This window comes from Aphelocoma coerulescens, chromosome 26 (genome assembly GCF_041296385.1).
Source record: "Aphelocoma coerulescens isolate FSJ_1873_10779 chromosome 26, UR_Acoe_1.0, whole genome shotgun sequence".
Taxonomy (NCBI): Eukaryota; Metazoa; Chordata; class Aves; order Passeriformes; family Corvidae; genus Aphelocoma; species Aphelocoma coerulescens.
The window spans coordinates 7,200,738-7,219,265 of record NC_091039.1 but is presented as its reverse complement, the minus strand read 5'-3'; the positions used below and the strand labels follow the sequence as shown (position 1 = coordinate 7,219,265).

Below are 18,528 nucleotides of genomic sequence, written 5' to 3'. Positions count from 1 at the left end.
CAGCAGGAGCACGGGGACAATGCAGCAGGAGCGGCAGTCCCAGCGATGCCACCGGGCACGAGAGGGACGGTGCTCGGCGAGCAGCTCCTCGCCACTGCCCAGGCTGGCGCTGGAATGTTCCCAGGTGGAACGCAAGTGGAATTTGCCTTCATCAAACAAACGACTCCTCAGGGTTTGGAAACCGCCCCGCTTTCCTTCGGATGGCGCTGGGAGTTCTGTGGGACTGGACTGGGACAGGGTGTCCCAGCAGGAGCTCCAGCACTGGGAAGGGGATGCTCCTCGCCGTTTAAATGGCACAAACCCATGGAGAACAATCACTGAGCTGAGGTTAATCTCCATGCCCGGAATTTGGGGCTATTTTGCTCCACACAATAGATCTATTTTGACTTTCAAAACCTCCCTCTGTGTGCCTGCTCAAGCACAGCACACAGGAATAGAGGAAATATTAATAATTCTTTGAATCTTTTCTACAGTGTGGGATTTTTAGAGCTGGCAATAACAACTTTACTGACTGCATTCTCAGTTGATTTACACTGCCATCTAGAATAATGCATGGAAAAAGTCCATATCATTGTGAAGTTTAGTTTTATGTCAGGAATAAATCAGCTCTGAGGCAATACTTGAAAATCACATTCTTTTTCTTACTGTATTTCCCCTCAGTAGCTTGGTTCTGAGGCGAAGGCTCTTTGGTGTTGCTCCTTTCTTTGCTGTTCGGGTTCCATCTCTGGGAACTCCACAGGGACTTTGTTAGGATTTCTGGATGTGGGTTTGAACGTGCAGGTTTCCTTTCGTGCAAGGTTTTGGTGGAATTTGCATTGATTTTACCCTGAAAGTCGCTGTAAGGCCTCAGCTGTGGAGTCAGGGGGAGTCAGTCCCACTGCTGGGGGAGACACCAAAGCCAGAGTGACGTGAGGGGCGTTATTAGGGGTGTTTATTGGGGGTTATTAAGGGTGTTTATTGGGGGGTTATTAGGGGGGTTTATTGGGAGGTTATTAGGGGGGTTTATTGGGGGGGTTATTAGGGGGTTCATCAGCCGTCTTGGGATGGCTTTGAAGGAGTTCAAGGCAGAGGTGAGCGGAACAAAAGGGAAGCTCTGCCTGTGCTCCAGCCCCGGGAGCTGTTTGGAGGGGAGGTGGCTCTGACAAACAGCGCTGGGTGCCCACGCCTTGCCTTGCTCTTGCAGAACTCGCTGTAAATGTGTCATAAATCCACAGAAAGAGCCCGACTGCAGCAGGGCGGTGCTGGGGACGACCAGAAGTCAGAGTAGGAAGAAACATTCCTGAAAAAATGGAAGGAGAGAAGAGCTCTTCAGCTGCAGCGTTCCCACATCACCAGAGTTCAGAGCTTGGCCACCAACAACCTGCAGGAGTGAGAGGGAAGAGCTCCCCTGAGGGCTCTGCTGTGCAGGAATCGATGGAGATGGTGGCTCCTGACCTTGCCTGATGGAAATCTGGGACAGCAGCAATTCAGTTCAGGGACTTGTGCCTAGCTCTCCGTGGGCTTGAGCTAAAATAGCAAAATAGCAGTTCTTAACCAAAGGCAGCGGGAGCGAGCGGCACTGCTGGCATGAATCAGAGCGAGGGGGCGGGAGGGAAACAGCAGCAAGCACCACGTCACAGCACAGCAGCACCACGTCACAGCACAGCAGCACCTGGGTCACAGCACCTGGGTCACAGCACAGCAGCACCTGGGTCACAGCACAGCAGCACCTGGGTCACAGCACAGCAGCACCAGGGCACAGCAGCACCACGTCACAGCACAGCAGCACCTGGGTCACAGCACAGCAGCACCAGGGCACAGCAGCACCAGGGTCACAGCACAGCAGCACCAGGGTCACAGCACAGCAGCACCAGGGCACAGCAGCACCACGTCACAGCACAGCAGCACCAGGGACACAGCACCAGGGACACAGCACAGCAGCACCAGGGACACAGCACAGCAGCACCTGGGTCACAGCACAGCAGCACCAGGGCACAGCAGCACCACGTCACAGCACAGCAGCACCAGGGACACAGCACCAGGGACACAGCACAGCAGCACCAGGGACACAGCACCAGGGTCACAGCACAGCAGCACCAGGGCACAGCAGCACCACGTCACAGCACAGCAGCACCAGGGACACAGCACAGCAGCACCAGGGTCACAGCACAGCAGCACCAGGGTCACAGCACAGCAGCACCTGGGTCACAGCACCAGGGACACAGCACAGCAGCACCAGGGTCACAGCACAGCAGCACCAGGGACACAGCACAGCAGCACCAGGGACACAGCACCACGTCACAGCACAGCAGCACCTGGGACACAGCAGCACCAGGGACACAGCACCTGGGTCACAGCACAGCAGCACCAGGGACACAGCACCAGGGACACAGCACAGCAGCACCTCTGCACAGGGCAGGGAAGGCGCCGCTGTCCCCATCCCCAGGAGGAGCACCTGGAACGCGCCTGGGAGGTTTTGCAAAGAATGAGGGAAGAAAATATCCCCCGAGTGTAATAAAAAAGATGAAGAGGGACTTTTTACAGAGGCAGCTGGTGAGAGGACAAGGAGGAGTGGTTTTAAAGTAAAAAAGGGAAGATTTAGAGTGGATGTTGGGAGGGAATTCCTCCCTGTGAGGGTGGGCAGGCCCTGGCACAGGGTGCCCAGAGAAGCTGCGGCTGCCCTGTCCCTGGAAGTGTCCAAGGCCAGGCTGGAGGGGGCTTGGAGCAGCCTGGGACAGTGGAATTTATAGATGATCTTTAATATCCCTTCCCACCCAAACCCTCTGTGAGAGGGGAACAGGGCCCTTCAGGCAGGACCTGTGTGCACGGGGGGGTTCAGGCAGAGGATGTTGAGTCAGGACACCCTGAATGTAAACACACACTCAGAAAGCAAATACAGAGAGCCAGGGTTGGCAATCCCTGGGTTTTCCTGGAGCCTGACTCAGGGGCTGTAATCCTTGGGTCTGGCACCACCAGAAGGGCAATCCCAGGTGGCACTTGGGGACGTGCAGCGTTGGTGGCCGTGCTGGGGTAATGGTGGGACTCGATGTTCCTGAAGGTCTTTTCCAACCTAAACCATTCTGTGCTTCTGTGGCAGGGTCTGGGACAGCCTCTGCTCAGCTGGAGCATCCCAGGAGCTCCGGGCTGGTGCCAGCAGAGAGCACTGCAGCACAGCCAATGGAACCACCTGGCCTCTGGAGCAAAAGGAAACAGACGAGGAAAAGCCCTTCTTTAAAGAAAAGTTGCAAAAACGCGAGTGATGCAGTTGGGATTTTGGGCAGTGGGCCAGGGGAAGGTGTTATTGTTGTATCTGAACTCCTTGAAATAATGTGCAGTCCGATAACACATTCTTCTCAGTCTGGGAGCATTATTTGCTTTTCTTCGTTGCCTTAAAACAGGGATTCTGTGAAGCAGGGAGGATCCTTCATTTATGGCCTGATTGGGAATGAGTTGAGGTGGGTCTGGATGCTGATTATTTGAGTCACGTTGTCTCAGCTGGAAAGAGCTGCTCTTTTTTCCAAGCTTAGTTTTTAAAAATTAAGTGGCTAAATTGGTGGCTGAGTTACCCAAGGAACTCAGTTCTCCTTAACCGGGGAATTCTGGTCCTGGAAACTACATGGTAACCATTCATTTAAAAATGGTAAAGAATCATGTAATTAGCTCCTGATGAGCATTACTGTTAATTACCCTGTTCAGTGGCACATTTACTGCACAGCTTCATTATCTGTCCCTAATAATTCCAACCATCTCTTTTATCTCCATCGTTTCCATAGAAAACTGCCTTTCTGGGACACATCCCAACCCACTGCACAAACCACCATCCCAAAATTTACCCAACAGTCACACTTTGGGGGTGTAGGGCTGCGTTTCTCCAACCTAAGCCAGGTTTTCTCTGCGAGTCCACACGAGGAGTGGTTGACTGGGCACCCTCGGCCATCCTGTGTGGAATTCCAGCCTCACATTCCCGATCTGCACGGTCCCCGCCGTACAGAGCCCTTCCCGTGCTGATAGCTCATACCCAGAGCTGACTGAGAGGAAGCCAATTAGGAACCTAAAAGGGCCTTTCATTACCCTTTTGCAAAATGCAGCGCTAATTATGCAGGTTTGAATAGATGTTTACTCAAGGGGTTAATTACGCACCCGTGAAGAGCAAAACTCCATTTAGCGCATCTGGGGAGGCTCGGGGAACCGTGGTGGCTGCTGGCTGCGGTGCCTGGGAAGCCTCGGGAAGTTCATCCTCCCCAGTCCCCGCTCACGTCCTCGGAGAAGCCTGCAGGGAGTGCCCACCCCTCCTGGGGAGGTGGGGAGAGCTGGTGCGGGGGGCAGCCTGGGGCTGGGCTTGGCTTCAGTTCACGTCCTTCCCGCTGGAGCCTCTGGCCACACCAAGGGCAGCTCCCAGCACCGTCCCCAGGCTTCGGGATTCCCTGGAAACTCCATCTGGGACCAGGAGCACAGCGGGAACTTCAGCACCCTCCAGCTCTGACTGGGGCCCTCGACACCTCCCTGCTCCGTGGTGCCCAAGGGAAGGAGGTTCAGTAAATCAACAGATCAGTTCTTACAGCCAAAAAAGGCAACAGGAGCAATGGAATTCAGAATTTCCAGAGCCATTTTTTTTACGCCTTGTGATGGCCGTTAAAACCCTGACCTATTAAGGCATTCCCAGCAAAAGAAATCTTTCAGGATGCCGAAATCTGCCTGAAAAACTTTTCCAGGAGCAATTTTTCTTTGTCTGCTTATTATTGTGTGCAGTAAATAATCAAGGAGATAACTGCACTGTAGAATTTAGCTTGGGGAAGAATCCAATTAGATTCTTCTGGGCTAGTCTCATACAGGATTATGCGTGTTTCAGATCAGATTTTTTCCTCCTGGGCCACAGAACAGCTTTAAATCACTTCTTCTATTTTATCTGTGATTACAGGCTTAAGAACATGAGGGAAAAACCCCTCCTGTAAGGGATACACCAACACTATCTTGATCTCTGGTGCTTCTCAGCAGGTTCTAAAGAATTTGTGACAAGGACTGAGAGGAACCCTCATCCCTGGGGAAGAGGAGCAGGCACAGAGAGCAGCAGGACACGAGGGCTGGTTTCTGCAGGAGCAGGAGTGTTTGTTTTGCTTTCCGAGTGATGACAAGCGAGGAAACAAGAGCTGAATTTCACATCTGCTCCGAAGACTCCTCTTACTCTCTGTAAGTAGCCAAAACATATCAGGAGTTGGGAAGACAACACGTCGGAGGGATTTGTGCTTTTTTTCATCAGCTTGCGGAAAAGTGGAAGCGAGATGACAAAACATTTCATGAGCAGTCACAGAGTCCATCTCCCGGCATGTGGGAGGCTGAGAAACGTGGGATTTGCCTGACATTGGGAACTGCACTCCAGTAGCCCTGACTGGAGCTCGGGAACATTCCTGAGCCCTGGCTGACCACCAGCATTGGGAGTGTCCACTGGACTCACCCACACGTGGGTAGATAAGAGCTGTGGAGAAGAGCAGATTGCAAGGAGAGCCCAGAGCACCTTCCAGCATCTGAAGGGGCCACAGGGAGCCCGGAGAGGGATCCTTCAGCAGGAACTGCAGGGACAGGACAAGGGGAATGGCTTCACACCGAACAAAGGAAAATTTGGGTTGGATATGGGGAAGAAATCCTTCCCTGGGAGGGTGGGGAGGCCCTGGCACAGGGTGCCCAGAGCAGCTGTGGCTGCCCCTGGATCCCTGGCAGTGCCCAAGGCTGGGTTGGACGGGGCTTGGAGCAGCCTGGGACAGTGGGAGGTGTCCCTGTTCCTGGGATGCTGTGGGAATGGGATTTCTACCTGCTGCCTGCTGTGGGGACAGTGCAGAGCCTGGGCTGGCACAGTGCTCATCCCCATGAAAACCTGTTTATCAGCAGAAGTTCATTGGAACATTATTAACCTCGGTGGCTCAGTGTTTCTTTGTTTCTCTCCCCATGCTGCACAAACCCACACTCGCTCTTCCCCTCAGGAAAAATGAATTAAAAGAGAAGGAAGAGAAAATCAGACCATTTTCCTGAGGCCCCAGAATTTCTCAGATATCCATTTCAAGGTGTTTATCGCAGCCTTTCATCCCCTCCCCAACTGTTGAGGCTGAATTCCCTGCCTGGCAACAGATGGGATACCAATTTATTTTTAGCAATTTGTTTGCTTTGATTGAACCCTTAAACAGCACCCTGCTTTTAAGTCCTGGAATCACCTTGGGGGCTGACAAGGTAGGCTGAACTCTGCACGAGGAAATTCAGGAGAGGAACTCCTTGAGGTGAGGAACCATCTCAGCTCCATGAAAACGCTGTTTGACTTCTCATCCAGGAGCTCTGGGCTGTGTTAGAACCATTCACTGCCACTGAGCTCGGAGTTATTGATTTGATTTCACAGCAGGGCCCAATGTCCCCTCAGCGAGGGCTGGAGGAGTGTCCTTAGTCTGAGCTCTCCATGGATCCAACAGAAGTCTTGGAAATGCCTCAAATGGCCCCAAGACAGGCACGGCACCGCTGTGTGCACAGTCCCTGCACAGTTTGTCCAGTTCTTTGCTAAAATTACCCTTTGGGGCACAGAGAGATGCTTTAGACCCCTCCTTTTGTCCCCCCCCCCCAGCAAATGGCTTTTAATAATTAAGTGTAACGGAGAAGCTCTGATTGGATTCCTCACTCAGATGGTTAATTAGGTATTTCTAAATAAGTTACAAAATGTGTTCCTTTGGACTCAATTCCTTTTGCTTTATCCAAACTAAAATACACTTCTCTCCAGAGAGTTCTTGTTTGGGAATTGACTGAAGATAATTATTTCAGATAATTAAGATCGCTGAGCAAAGTAATTTAATTTTCTTCCCTGCCTCTCCCTCCCTCCAAGAAATGTAAATGTCTGTGGAACATTTGATCGATAAAAGAACCTTTCCAAAGGTCAAGTTGGCCAAGTGTGTTGTTAAGTTGGGAGAGACCAGCATGGAGCGAAATCCAGCAGAGATGTTTGGAAAAGCACTGAATTTTCCAACTGAATTATTCCCCCTACCGAGATTTGTTTCTGAGTTTGTTTTTTGATTTGTGTGTTCTGTTTGTTTTGGTTTGGTTTGGTTTTAATTCTTCATTTTGGCCAAGGGCAGAGCAGGGACAAAGATCTGAACCTCTATGGCCAAATGATTTTATTGAAATTATCTGCTGTGGGCAGCCCCAGCAGGTGAAGGAGATGCAGATGATGAAGGAAAGGAACTGTGTTGGGACAGGGAGGTTCACTGCAGCAAAGCTCCTTTGGCAAAGCCTGTGCTGGGACAGCAGCAGAGAAATGGAAGCTGGGGCTTGTGGAGGACTGGATAGGGTGAGTGAGAAAAGGTTTTTTGAGGATTTAACTTTCTTTTTCTGTCTTGTTTTCTTGTTTTTTAATTTTCTCTGAACTCCTGGTTGCTGCACAGGTAGAAGGTGTGGTTAGGGAAGTCTGGAGGTCTGGCCTTCCAGCATCCCGAGGTGTTTGTGCAGGGAGTTGGTGATATTTATACAAAACCCCATCTTTTCCTGTTCCCTTTCCCTGTGGTTCTCAAGCTGCAAGTGGAGAAAGTGCTCAGCCTCTCATCAGTGCGCTGTGGGCACGGACAAGCAAAAATAGCGATGCTAAGTCTTAAGCAGCTTTTGGGATTTAAACTTCATTCAGTCCTGTATCCTGGGCTGTGCCTTAAGCTCAGACCTCTCTCTCCCTGGCCTGGAGCTCCAGGCTGTGCTGGGGGAGGGCAGTGGGGTCAGTCCTGCCCAGGGGTGCGAGCTGTGGGCAGTGCAGGAACCTCTCCCTGCTGCAGAAACCTTGCTGAGAAGCGAGCTAGAGACTAAACCCTTGGGCCTGCATCCGTGTGAGCTCCTCCTAAGCCCCCTTCAGCCAGGAGGGCAGAATCCCTGCTCCTGGGTTTATCTGACACTGCTTTGGCTTCTCAGCTCCTCCTGGAAGTCTTTGCTGCTTTTTAGGTCGTTTGCAACACGAGGCGCGTTTGGGAGAAGCAGAAGGTCTGGGGTGTGTCAGTGTGGTTTGTGGGAAGGGCACTGCTGGACAGAGTGTCCCGGGCTCCCCTGAGCGCCCGCAGAGCGTTTGGGAACACTGCCCGCTTCCCACAGCACCAACCTGGGAGTTTCCCAAAGCTGAACCTGTGTTTTTTAGCCCAAATCCACTTGCTAATGGCTGCACACTTTTATTAAAGCTTCCTGTGGTGTGTTCATTATCATTTCTGTTTTACAAGGGCCACTCACCAAAAGCACAAACACTGCAGTGCCCTGTCAGTGCTCGGCTTTGAAGCTGCCAGGGAGGTGAATACCAAAGATCTGCTGTCTTAATTAGTACAAGAGGTTACAGAGATGTTAATACCTGATCTTGCAGGGCTGACAGAAGGCATTAAAGGTTGTGGAATCGGATGCCTGTAAAGCAGAGGGTTCTGGATGCTGTGGGGTTTTATCCTGAGCTCGCATTCACAGATTGTGGCTTCACTTTCTTGGCTGAATGAGCTCCTTGGTGCTGGCCTGTGCTTGGGACAGGGGTGGGAACAGCCAGGAGGGTCTGGATTTTCCACCAGGCTCCAGATGCAGCTCTGCAGTCAGGTTGTTGTGCCTGGATCTCTCAGGGTATCTGTGTGTGACAAGTTACGCTCAACCTGTCTCAAGGTGGTAAAAATCTTGCAGCAATTAATTAACTTATTGTATTTTATGATGTTTGCTGTGCCTCCTTGGCACCCAGAGGATCTCAGCTCTTTGATCCGGAGGGTGTGATTTATTGGGCAATTACACATCCCCACACCATCACTCATGCTGGGAAGAGGTGCTGTGATCTCATCAGTCTGGGGAAACGTGACATGGAGGGACTTTTATCAAATGGAGGGGGGCTGATGGATGGAGGAGTCAGGGAAGTATTGATTCGAGCCAATATATTATTTTCTACATTAATATTGTGCAGACAGTGGCAGATAGAGACCCTGCACTGGTCTTGGTGTTCCCTCCATGATGAAGAATTGCCCTTCTGTGCAGTTTCATTGCAATGAGGGATGGTGTTCTGGGACAGTAAATGAGTTCTGAGGGAAATGTTTGTTCTTTAATTATGAAAAGAAAGAGGCAAAACGCACAATTGTTTTTCTTGTGCTATCAGGCAGAAACAACGTGAGGGGAATCCTCCTGGGAGAGGAGCTCCCTGTGTGTGCTGCTGTGTTCTGGGGGACGGCTCAGGACCCGTGCTCAGGTGTTTTTAGGATGGGCATGGGACTGCTGGGGTCCCTCTGAGTGAGCACAGCTGGGGCAGCCCGTGGCTGTTTTGTCTCTCCAGGAACACCAAGTTTCCAGGGCTCCCATGAGTTCCTCCAGGTCCACTAAAAGGAGCACCCACTTGTAGATAAACATCACTGCAGGCCTTGGTGGCTGTGGAAAGGTGAGAGCAGGAGAAGATTTTTAATCTTGGTCTGGTTTAGTCCTGGTTCCTCTCCTGACTCAGCCAGAACAGGCATTCCAGGACATGGGCTTTCCTTCTGTCACTGTTTCCTTTCATTTCAAGGTCATCCCTCTGAGTTTAGTGAGCTTTGCTGGGTATGACTGATGTGTTCTCCCGCTATCTGTTCTACCGTGTAATCCTGGATTTATTAATGTAGCACCAGAGTCCTGCCCATATTCATCAGGACCAGATGGTGATAAGAAGGAATTGTGGTTTAAAAATTACCATCCTCCTTTTCTACCCTGGCCCCCACCAACAAAAGGAAGGGAGGGGATTAATCTTAGACTAAAAGTCTTTGGTTCTTGGCTGGCTCAGAAGTCATTAGGAGAGAACCAGGAATGAGACTGAGCTCAGAGCCCTTGGCTTGTTTTGACTGATGAAAAGGTGAAGAACCTGCAGAATGTTGGGGTTGGTTGAGCTCAGGCAGCTTTGTTCAAGGTCCTGTTGTCCAAACAGGGAAGATTTTCACCTGAGTTTCTGTATCAGAGGGATGGGGGTGAGTGTGAGCTGTTTCAATAAAAAACAAAGGAGGTTTTCTCGGAGCCCTTGTTCTGTTTGTCCATCTGGGACCAGGACGGGGCGGCGCCTGCAGGAGGATGCCAGCCTGTCCTGCTCCAGGGCGTGCAGCAGAACCGCGCTGCCCCAAGCGCAGGGGGCCAGCAGGGTCTGTATTTTCCGCCGTCCCCACTGGAGGTCACTGGAGCATTGTTTACCATTGTCCCTCAGAACAAAGGAATTGCGAAACTGACGTTTGGCCGAATTAATGTTTGAAATTTTCGGAGATTTTTATCAGTTTCACGTATGAAAATAAATCCCCAAATTGCTCATAATCCCTGTGTGTAATGGGTATTTTATAAACACTTCTTATGCCCTGAGGAGACATCAACAGAGGCTTTATTTTACAAAAGTATGACTCAACTGCCAGGAATTTTGAGCAAATCTCCTCTAATGGGTTCTCTGTGCCCCAGCTCTCTTTTCATCCCCTGATGGATGTGTCAGAAGTTCTAAAACACACCTGAAGCCATTCCATGGTCACCAGCAGGAAACCTAAAAGTTGCCACGGCCAGTCACGGCGTTGCATTTGTGTTGCTGAAAACGCTGGAGAGAGGGTGAGCAGCTCGAGTTCTGCAAAGGTCGTTTTATTAAAATTAGTTCAGATCATGGAAGCAAAATTTCTTTTTTTTTTTTTTTCTTTTTCCCCTACTTCCCCTCTGTCCTGGTGCAGGCAGCTGTCCCTGCCCACTCCGATTTTTGGGAGTTCTGCTCAGACCCCTCCTGTGTCAGAACCAGCCCCCCCAGGCGTGAGCAGCTCCCAGCACTCGGTGCTGGAGCAGGAGCAGCTGATGAAGAACAGGAGCTAATTATCAGTAATATGAAAAGTTGGGCAACTCGTCACAGACTCATCAGTGCAAACCAAAGCTGCTTCTCCACCCGTCTATCAAAGTGCAGTTGCTGTTAATGATAGACTGAATAATAATTAGTATTAACTAAAAGGATCCCTTTCTATTTCCCAGTGATATTTAAAGCCAAGCAACAGACTCCTGGCTTTGGGTGAGATCCAGTTTCAATATAGCTCTGGGATTTATATTTCAGTCTTTAAATGTAAAGTGAATTTGTGAAATGTATCAGCTTGTGGCAAACTCGGTGCCATTTGCTGCAAGTGTTTTCCTGGGGCGCGCTCCGTGCTCAGACAGAGCAGAGCCCGGGTTCCTTGGGAAGCGTGGGAGGAGCTGGGGATTTCCATCTCACATGTGGGTGCTTCCTGGGAATGTGTTCCCACGCACAGCTGATGGATCCTGCTGGAGCAGTGCTCCGACAGACACACATGGAAACGGGAGAGATCTCAGCGCTCGGCACTAACACTGCCGTCAGAGAATCACCATTTCATGGAATCATCAGTCACAGAACGGTTTGGGTTGGAAGGGACCTCAAAACTCACCTCATTCTACCCCTGCCATGGGCAGGGATGCCTTCTGCTGTCCCAGGTTGCACCAAACCCTGCCCAAGCTGCCCTGTGGGAGAGCTGCAGGAGGCTGGTGGGGTTTGAAGGGGCCTCCGGCAGACCAAAAATGCTAAAATTGCTCTGATGGCCTGGCTGGAGGGTCTGTCTGAAGTGAAAGTCTCACTGGTGGCCCTTGAGATGCCCACGCTGCCCCTGCTCCTGAGCCCTGCAGGAGCTGCCTGAGGGACCTGCCGTGGGCAGGGACACTGCAGAAAGTGATGCTTGGTTGTGTTTAGGGAGGCATTCTCTGAACCTAGGCAATGCCTTCATCCCAAACTGATGGTGAACGCAGCAGCTGCAGCCCTGAACCAGGGAGATTTGATTAACGCCCTGCAGTGATGAGGGACTCGACTCGGGGGGAATGAGAACGTCCTCGGCTGGGAGCTCTCAGTGAGTGCCGTGCTGGAGACACCCAGGCTGGGTTTGTGTTACCAGAGGGGGTTTCTACATTCACGCAGGCAGGAGATGCTGTCTCTGGGTGTTCAGTTCTAGAGGTGATGGTGCTGCTCTCCTTGGAAGCTTTTGGCAGACATGAAGGACAAGAAAGGTGGCTTGGTGTGATCTGCCAGTAGTGGGTTATCCAAAAACCTGCCCCAAAACCATCCTTTTATTTGTCCAAGAGGTTTAAAATGGCCTTGTAGGATGTGCAGGTGTCTGAGCCAGCCTGGAGAGGAGCCAGGCTTGGGTCTGGAGCAGAACTTCTGCTTCATTTCAAAGCTTATCCTGAAATGTTTGCTCTGAAGCCCTGGAGCCCCAAGAAAAGAAGATGCAAATAACTTGACTCTTTTCCCATGGAAGCAATTAAGGAACTGTGTTAATAAGAAATGAAGTTGTTTGTAAATTTTAATGGTTTAAAAGATGCCCCAGGGAAATCACAGACAAATAGGAGCTGTTTGGTGCAGACCCTTTCTAGGCAAGCTCCACCTCCGTGGTGGATGTGATCAATTAAAAATTATCAGGAGGAAATGACACATTCTTTTTAATTTAATGCCTTGGGCCAGAAGGATTTTCTAAAGTAATGATTCGGGCTAGGAGGGGAGTGTTGCTTTATTTCCTCCCCATTTAACCAAAAAATCCCCCCAAAGGAAAAAAAACCCAACCAACCAACCAAAGAGACCACCACCAAACCCCAAAGACAACCCCATGAAGATGTCTAAATGTTTGTTTTTTCTTTCAGTGCTGACTGCAAAGCCCATTCCATCACTCTGAGGCCCAAGCCCAGCTCTCTGGACCATGGGGCTTGGCAGCATCACCTCTCCTGGGGCTTGGGCACTGCCCAGGAGCTCTCCTGGAGCCCCGAGGCTGCTGAGCTCCCCCAGGAGCCCTGGGTTCCATCCTGCCTGGGAATCAGCAGCGGGGCGAGCTGCTGGCCAGGGCTGGGCTTTGGGGCAGTGACCGAGTGGCCCCGCGGCAGTGCGGGGTCCCCACGGGCCGGAGCCGGGCTCAGAGGAGTCCCGGGGGTGCCGATGTTCGTGTGAGCCCGGGGCGAGTGAACATTTCAGCGCCGCAGTGCCAGCCCTCCCCACGCGCTCGCTCCTGTGATTAGTGCAATTTGTTTCCCCCGGAATTCCTGTAAGGCTTGACAAGACACCAAAGTTCTGGGGAGTTACACAAAGGCCTCCTTTGCATATTAAAGACTCTGTGTTGTCACTTGACTAAATTTGGGAGAAACATCCACCACTGTGAGTGTCATTAGAGCTGAGATGAATTCCAGGGCTCATTACGGGGTGCTGTGACAAAGAGGTGGAGGAAGGACTATAAAGTGGCGCTGAGCTTTTTTTCCCAAAGCCCTGTCGAGGCTCATTTTCCCTCTTTCCATCTCGAGCTCTCTCAATCCCTTGATAATAAATGCAGCTCACATAGGAACAACCCCCCGGACTGATTTCTTTCCACTGCAAGAAGTGATTTAAAAGAAGACGAAAAAAGACATTGAATGTGTTCATTATTGATAATCTTAAAGATTTACTGCGGGCTTTCAGAAAAGCTGCTGCCTTAAAGCAAACTGCTTTTATCTCCTTTTTGTTTGCTTAGTTGGCTTTTGTGGGTTTTGTGTCTTTTCCTTCGGTAGCTCATGTAGGTAGGAGCTTGAATTATTATTTTTTTTCCTGAGGGGGAATTTGCCAGCCCCTGCCAGCAGTGGGAAAGCTCAGTGGGAACTGCAGGAGGAGGTTCCTGGCTGGTGCAGCGGTGTGTGGGCTGCAGCAGACCTGGTTTGGGGGCCCACGGCCACTGAGGGCAGCAGGTTTTGCCCATTTTGGGGAAGATCAGGGTGTTACAGCAAAGCAGCGCTGTGCCAGCAGAGAGCTGGGATCCTACCCTTAGGTACAATTAATTGTAAACATTTAGAAAACAAACAAAAACCGCCCCATTTTCAGCAGATTTCTCCATTATTCTGCCAGCAATTGCAGCTGTTTCCAGTCTCTTCCTCCTGAGCCCGGCCTCTGTTCCTGTTGTGTTCCCCTGGCGCATTTCAGAGCACCGGGCTTGGGGTCAAAATGTTCTTCCTCTGGAACATCGCTACTCCAGGGTGCAAGGAAGGGAAGCGGAGGAGCAAGGGGGAGTTGGATTTGGATAAATCCCCTCGTGCTGGCTCAGGGGAAGGTGTTGGACAAGGCAAGGGCTGTGCTGAGCTCTCCCAGGTTTCTCCTGGAGGGAGCAGAATCCTCTGGGGATGGGATGAGGAGCCAGGGGCACACGGACACAGCCAGAGCACAGGAACCAGGAGGATGGGATCCAGATTTCCCTCTGACCTTTCCCAGCCTCATCAAAGGGCTGGGCCTGTGCTCAGAGCCGGGGCACCGGGGGTGTTCAAGGACAAGAGATCAAGGGCCAGGTGTGCTCTTGGCCTCTTCTCATTCACCTGCGGTCTCCAGAAGCGCCACAATCTCTAATTAACGCCAAAAATAGGCTCAGGGCGGGGCAGGTGGCCTTGGGAAGCGGGGGAGGTGTTAATGAGGTGTTAATGGGGTGTGAATGGGTTGCCATGGGGACGGGATCTTGTTTCACCCTCGTGACCTCGTGAAGGGCCCCGTGGGAACACCTGGGCCTGAGCTTCTAACGGAATTCGGTGCCAGAAGCGCTGGAGGCGGTGCAGGGATGGTCATGTGGAGGGTGGGGTGAGGGTGGGGTGGGGCCACAAGGCTCAGGTGGGGAGGGTGGGGTGTAACGAGCTTCAGCTGGGTCCTGTGTAAGACACACCGATTATCTCAGAGCCATCAGGTCTGTCCCAGAACCCCAGAACGGCCTGGGTTGGAAGGGAAACTAAAGATCCTTTCATCCCAGGAACAGGGACCCCTCCCACTGTCCCAGGCTGCTCCAAGCCCCGTCCAGCCTGGCCTTGGGCACTGCCAGGGATCCAGGGCCTCCCCACCCTCACAGGGAACAATTTCCTCCCAACAGCCAATCCAAATTTTGCCTATTTCAGTTCGAACCCATCACTCTTTGTCCCGTCGCTGCCGTTCCTGGTGAAGAATCCCTCTCCTTGTTTCCTGTGGGAAGTGAGAGCACAAACCTAAAGGTCCATGAAAGTGAGGGGTGCTGGAGCAAAAGCAGAACTGAGTGAACTCTGATTTTGTGGTTTTGTTTCCCCAAACCCCTGGACTGATGCCCCGCTGTTGCCTGGTGCAGCAGTGGGGCAGGATGTGCTCACTCCCAGCTCTCCTGCAGCCCCTCTGCCTTCCCATCCTGGCGTTTGCTCCCGAACCAGGAGATTCCCCAGGGGTCCTGAGCGTGTGTAGCTGCACTTCACCCCCAGAGTTCACGCAACAGAAAATGCCAGAACACAGAGTATCAGCAAACACTTTCTCAGCGTTCACAAAGCAGAGCCGTGTGCTCCAACCCTGTCATCAGCTCAGAGGCGTTTAATAACACCATCCTTCACCAATCAGAATAATTAAACAGCCTCATTATTTAAAATATTCATTGAGGCCAGATTCCATGTTTGGCTTTCTTGGTCAATTTGGTTCTTGCTAATCTGGGGGAAGGAAAGAATGTTCTCTAGTGCTTAATTTGCATTAAAAACACTATAATTTGTAAGTAAATTGGAAAGCTTTTAAGTGAAGAGGGAACATCAGTGACTTGACAGTCAAAGCTCTCCTTTGTTTTTCAAGCATAATGTTCTAGAAAGATGCTCTTCCTTTCTTGGAACTACATGGCAGTGAGAATGAAGCCTTGTAATTGTTCATTAATCCACGCTCATGAGGAGACTCGGGGAAGGAGGCACCAGAAATGAAAAACAAACCCAAAGCGGGCAGTGTTCTACCAGAAAAGTGATTCTAAATTTCTGAAGTTGCTGAAGGGGATAAAGTGTCAGGAGAGCTGTTGCTTGTGGAGGCTGGGGAGGTGAGGGATGCTGCTGCCTCTCTCCAAAGGGTTTTCCAGAGGAAAACCTCTCCCTGCCTGCTCCTGTGCTGAGCCAGCCTGGATTCACAGCCTCGTTTCTTGGATCTGAGTGTTCTCCTTTCCACTTCTCCCAATGCTGAGATGTTTCCCCTTCCCAGTGAGCTGAGAAGGGCCCCCAAGGAGTGGAAAAGGAAACCTGGCCTCAGGATGGTTGTAAAGATCTGTCAGTGCGGCTCAATAGGGAACTTTCCTACTTATTTGACCAACTGGCACAAAGAACCCAACTTAACTGGTCTGATTTTTAAGAAATGCCCAAGGAGCCAGGCTCTGCTTTTCTTCCTTTTTTGGAGTATCTGATTATGTGGGTATTCCTTAAAAACTCCCTTTCTCTCCTGTATTCAAGATGTTGCTTTCTTTGTTGCTTCCACCTCTTTATTGAGGAGGAGGAGGAGGGGAGAGGAGGGAGAAATGCAGCAGAGGAGCTGATTTCAATGCAAATCTATTGTTCCTAATTGCAGTTTTAAAATCTTCTCAACCTTCAGCTGAACAATGATAAAAGAATAATGGCTGTGAATTATTAGCTGTTCCACTTACCTTCAAAATAGTTCTTACACTGTTGTGATACTTGGGTATATTTATTATTGTACTCCTTTTCCCTTTTTTTAATGAGCTTGTGCTTCCTGTGGCCTTAATTTTCCTTTAGGACCTCTGCTCATTCTGCATCTATATTTTTGTCAGGGCTATACAGGGCTAAAATCAATTAAAAATCTCTTCCATGCTTCCAGAGTAATTAGATCCATTTCCCCATTATTCTGTTTCCAGGCCTGTCTGGTTAAGGTAACAAATATTAACATAAAAGTGGAGCAAGGAAGTGAAACAGGAGAGTTTTGTGTTGCTCTGCTGGAGGTGTTTGCACAGGTGGGCTTGATCCTGAGCTGAGAAGTTCTTGTGGCACCAAAACCCAGATTTCTGCTGGCTGTGGCTGCCACAGAGTGAGCACAGAGAGCAGTTGGACTGGGGTGCAGCATTTTACCCCCTTTGTGCAGCATTTTACCCCCTTTGTGCAGAATTTTACCGCCTTTGTGTGTTTTCCGCACAGAAATGGCCCCAGGTGTGGGATGAAGGGAATCCATCCCCAGGGATTCTCACCTTCTGGATGCAAATGTCTGAGAGTCTGGATAAACTCTCAATGCAGAGGGAATTCTTCATTTTTATTTGATTTTATTTTTACTTTTTTTTTTTGGAAGCGTTTTGAGATTTAAAGGCAGCTATGAAAACCTCTCAGAAGGAAAGGGGAGATTTGAATTGCAGTAAATAATAACAGAGAAGAGCTGAGGCTCCTAGATCTGCTTAAACCCCCCGAGCCCCAGGCTTTGCTTTCCCGCAGGCTCAGCGTTAAACACCTTTCCCTGCCAGTCCCGGTGCTGAAGTGATGGTTGTGTTTATCTGCTGTGGCACAAGAATGGCAAATCGGGATGGATCTGCCTGCACCTGTCCAAAGTGACAATTTATCACCCTAAATCCTAATGGATCAGGCGTTTGCTCAGAGTGGGGGAGTGTTTGGATGGGAAGCGTGGCTTTGTGATGTGAGGGATTTATGAGGTGTCAGCGCGTGGACACCAAGTCTAACATCTCATTATGCTAATTCGTGCCCTGTTTATGCACATCCTGTGTGACAGCGTGAGACCCTGGGAGGGGCTGGTGTGTGAGAGCAGAGAGTCTGAACGCAGGGAGTGCCCAACCCTGATTCACAGAGCCACTTGTGCAGAGACACCTCCTGCGAGCAGAACAACCAGACTAAGAGAATTAATTCACTGAGGAGGAGCACGGGGCTATTCTGCCTCTCGTGGTGTGGTGCAGCCACAGAGAAACTTGGGAGCTGCTCCATGTAAACCATGGAATTATGGCACAGGTGTTTGGGTTTTAGGAGTTCTCCTTTTCTTTTCTTTTTCAGTTAAAGAATTTTCCCAATACGTGCTGCCAGGGGGACAAATTACTGGGTGCTTAAGAGAGACAAAAGACCTGGCCATAGGGGGAGGGGTCCATCTGGCTACTCCCTTTCTCCTGGGGTTCTCTCGTGTAGGGCAGGGATGCCTCGAGATTTGAACTGGGAGAAAGGGGTTGGGTTACAGCCCCAAGCTCTTGTGTTCTCCTGGAGTTCGGAGGGACAGGAGGCTGTTGTCGTGGTGGACAGGGTTTGTTGCCGCTGCAGGTTTCTGCTTTCGGCTGCCTTCCTTCTACCGTGAGTGGAGCTCGCTCGCTGGAGCGGCTGTTGCACCGGGACCCTATTTAACACCCCACCTCACTAAAATAGGGACCTTTCCACCGTGTGCTCGGGTGCCTCGGGGAGAACCCCGGGATCCCAAGCCCGCCTTCCCTGCCCCACTGGGAGCCGGGCTGCGGCTGCTCTGCCCCCGCTGTTGCTTCGAGCCTTCGCTGCTCTGCAGCCCCGCTCGCCCTGCCTGCCCAGACCTCCGGGGGTTCCTGCTGCAGCTCCAGAGTTTGATACATCTCGTCTGAAACCCGGGATTTGTGTTCATCCCTGCTGCTCCAGCCTGCTGTTCCAGCCTGCTGTTCCTGAGGGTCCAGCCGGACACCGGGATTGGCTGCCCAGGGGTTTGGGAAGCCTTTGTTCCATCCTTCCCTGGGATCCCAGGGCTCCGGTGCCGCTGCTCCCCGAGCTCGCTCCGGAGCGCCCCCTGCAGCCGCGGGGGAACCATCGCAGCTGCCCTGCTCACCGGGAGCCGCCAGC

The 18,528-nt window shown here is 51.1% G+C and overlaps 1 long non-coding RNA gene across 1 annotated transcript in view; it reads left to right on the top strand.

The window, feature by feature from the left end:
- The first annotated feature begins 7,192 nt into the window (after window positions 1-7,192).
- The window catches only part of LOC138098955 (uncharacterized), a 39,163-nt gene continuing 27,827 nt past the window's right edge, over window positions 7,193-18,528 (top strand). The window contains exon 1 of the long non-coding RNA XR_011146667.1: window positions 7,193-7,297. This is a non-coding gene — a long non-coding RNA (uncharacterized lncRNA). The remainder of the gene's footprint in view (window positions 7,298-18,528) is intronic.